At 38.2% G+C, this 2629-nt stretch overlaps 1 non-coding gene across 1 annotated transcript; it reads right to left on the minus strand.

Moving 5' to 3' along the window:
• Nucleotides 1-1896: 1896 nt before the first annotated feature.
• Trnat-ggu (transfer RNA threonine (anticodon GGU)) lies at nucleotides 1897-1969 on the minus strand. The gene has a single exon. It is a non-coding gene; the product is annotated as a tRNA-Thr (tRNA).
• Nucleotides 1970-2629: the final 660 nt, after the last annotated feature.

Here is a 2629-nt window from a genome sequence, read left to right on the forward strand (position 1 = left end):
TATCAGAGAGTGACTGACCAAAATAATACATTGAAATAGCATGTTTCAATTTTCAATCGAAAGTACTGAAGAAAGGGTAATTACACAAGATAATTTGACAGAAAAGAACTCAATATCACAGTTATTCTAACGTTCTTTGGCGGTTATTCTGTGCTTCTGCGTATGTGGAGAATTTTTCACTGAGTAAGCAGGAATGGGATTGACTGCCTTCTCTCATAAATGAGAGAAACAAATCGCGCGGACATCCTCTGAACTCGCTCCAATTTTTTTATTTGATATTGGTGGTTCCGGCATATTCTACACTGGCGTATTCTCAGGTACGGGGAAAAATACCTTTGTACGCCTGAAGTTTAACCTCAGGAGGAGCAGCTGTTAATTTACGACTCAGTTGTCCAAGTTCGGACTGAGCTGACCCGCAGACATTGTCGATATCTGCATTCCAATTCAGTGTGTCAGTAATTGGATGGATTGTGGGGTTTCAAGCGCCGACGCACCGTCAGCAAACAATCACACTTTCATGTTGAGTATACACCACGTGCAATGTTAATGTAAAGCAGAAACAAAATTGGGCGTAAAAGTGACCCTTGCGGCACACAAGGTGAAATGGACAACAAAAACGAAGGTTCTCCCGCTATTTCCACAAAATTTTAACGATTTGTCAAGTATGTTTGTATCCACCGAATTGCTTGCAAATTCACACCGAAACCATATAATTTATACAGAAGTTTTGCTTGACGTTCCCTGTCAAAAGCTTTTGATAAATGTAATTAAATACCTTCAGTTTGCTCATTCGAATTCATGCTGCTGCGAAGAAATGAACTTTTTCAAATAGCTGTGTCACAGTTGACAGGCATCAACGAAAACCATGTTGTTTTTTGTAAAAGAGGTCGTTACTTTCAAATTACGTAACAAGATGTTTGCCAATTATGTGCTCTAAACATAACACATTCCACATGTACTAGAAAGTCGGTGATAGGTTTAAATAATAAGATTATCTCCAACTTTGGTCAAGGGCACAATCCTTTCTAGCAGTCAATTCTCACTACGGCACTAGTTTCAAATGAGGACGCAAAAATTTGGGCTCAGAATACCATTTGCAAAAGCGCCTTAAAAACTCATTCACTATTTTATCAGGCCCTGAAGACTTCTTGTTATCTAATTTTAAAAAGAGTTCAAATAAATCTCCTTAAAGATAACAATGTCATCTTCGTAATGCCCATCGCGTTCTTGATTTACCGGGGTCATGTCCTTTGGGCCATGTACTGTTACAAAATGGTTGAAGGCTTTAACAACTGAATCTAGATGACTGCAAATCTGTCAATTTGACACTGGTTGTGTATGTACTGTATAGAATATGCATACTATAGTATATGTTTATACATACATACATATATATATCTATATATATAAATAAAAATAATAAATATATATATATATATCTATATACACGCAGAAAGTAGAAGTACGCTCTTCCGGGACTTTATTTCCAACGTTTCGACCAGAGACAGGTCTTCCTCAGGAAGACCTGAGGAAGACCTGTCTCAGGTAGAAACGTTGGAAATAAAGTCTCCGAAGAGCGTACTTCTACTTTGTGCGTATTCCTGCAGCAACTGAGGACTCTTCTTCACGACTATATATATATATATATATATATATATATATATATATATATATATATATATATATACATACATATATATATATATATATATATATATATATATATATATATATATATATATATATATATATATGAATGGGAATTGAGGAGCTCGTTGAAAATAAGAAAGAAATAAGAGTTGGCAGTCAAAAAAACCTCGGAAAGCGAAGGGGAGTATTTGGTAGGTCATTGAAACACATAAATAATTTGGAAAGAAAGAAAGTGGAGAAAAAATGCCCGCCAGGTGGGATTCGAACCCACGACCTCCAGAATACCGGTCTGGTGCGATAACCACTACGCTACCGGCGGGGAGATTTTCACCTTCACTTTCTGGGGTATTTATGTTTAGGTATTGTTGTTTCCTGTGCTTGGAGGTGGTAGCCAGTGCCACTCAGACTGGCTATTTCTGTCTATGTCTGGCTATTTCGGACTCTTTTTCTGTCTCTCTCTCTCTCCGTCTTTTTTCTCTCTCTCTCTCTCTCTCTCTCTATATATATATATATATATATATATATATATATATATATATATATATATATATATATATATATATATATACTGTTAAAGAAATTGTTAAAGGCTTCAGCAACTGACACTGGATCCCAGCAAATCTGACAATCTGATACTGGTTGTAGCCGGCTTTGTAGCCGGCTTTGACACGACCAAGAATGTCCAAAACCTCTGATGTGAATTGTTCAAATTATCAAGGAACATTGCCCAAATTTTTTTTAGGAGTTTTTAACTCCTTTCGTGTTTGGGTACTAAGCGTAGTGTTGCGACAGGGATGGCCGACCCGAGCCGAGCTCCGTCGCCTCCGACATACGTGTGGTAGCGTGGTGTGAAGCGAGCGGGCAGCCGCTGTTGCAGCCGTGAAGAAGTCCAGAAGCCGTAGGGTGACGTAACTGTTTACTTCATAGCGAGAGGTGAGCCGAAGCCGAACAATGCCCCGACGGGCGAGGTTACAGTACA

The sequence above is a fragment of the Haemaphysalis longicornis genome, unplaced genomic scaffold, assembly GCF_048455015.1.
Source record: "Haemaphysalis longicornis isolate Haplotype H1 unplaced genomic scaffold, Haemaphysalis longicornis Haplotype H1 scaffold_13, whole genome shotgun sequence".
NCBI classification, from domain to species: Eukaryota; Metazoa; Arthropoda; class Arachnida; order Ixodida; family Ixodidae; genus Haemaphysalis; species Haemaphysalis longicornis.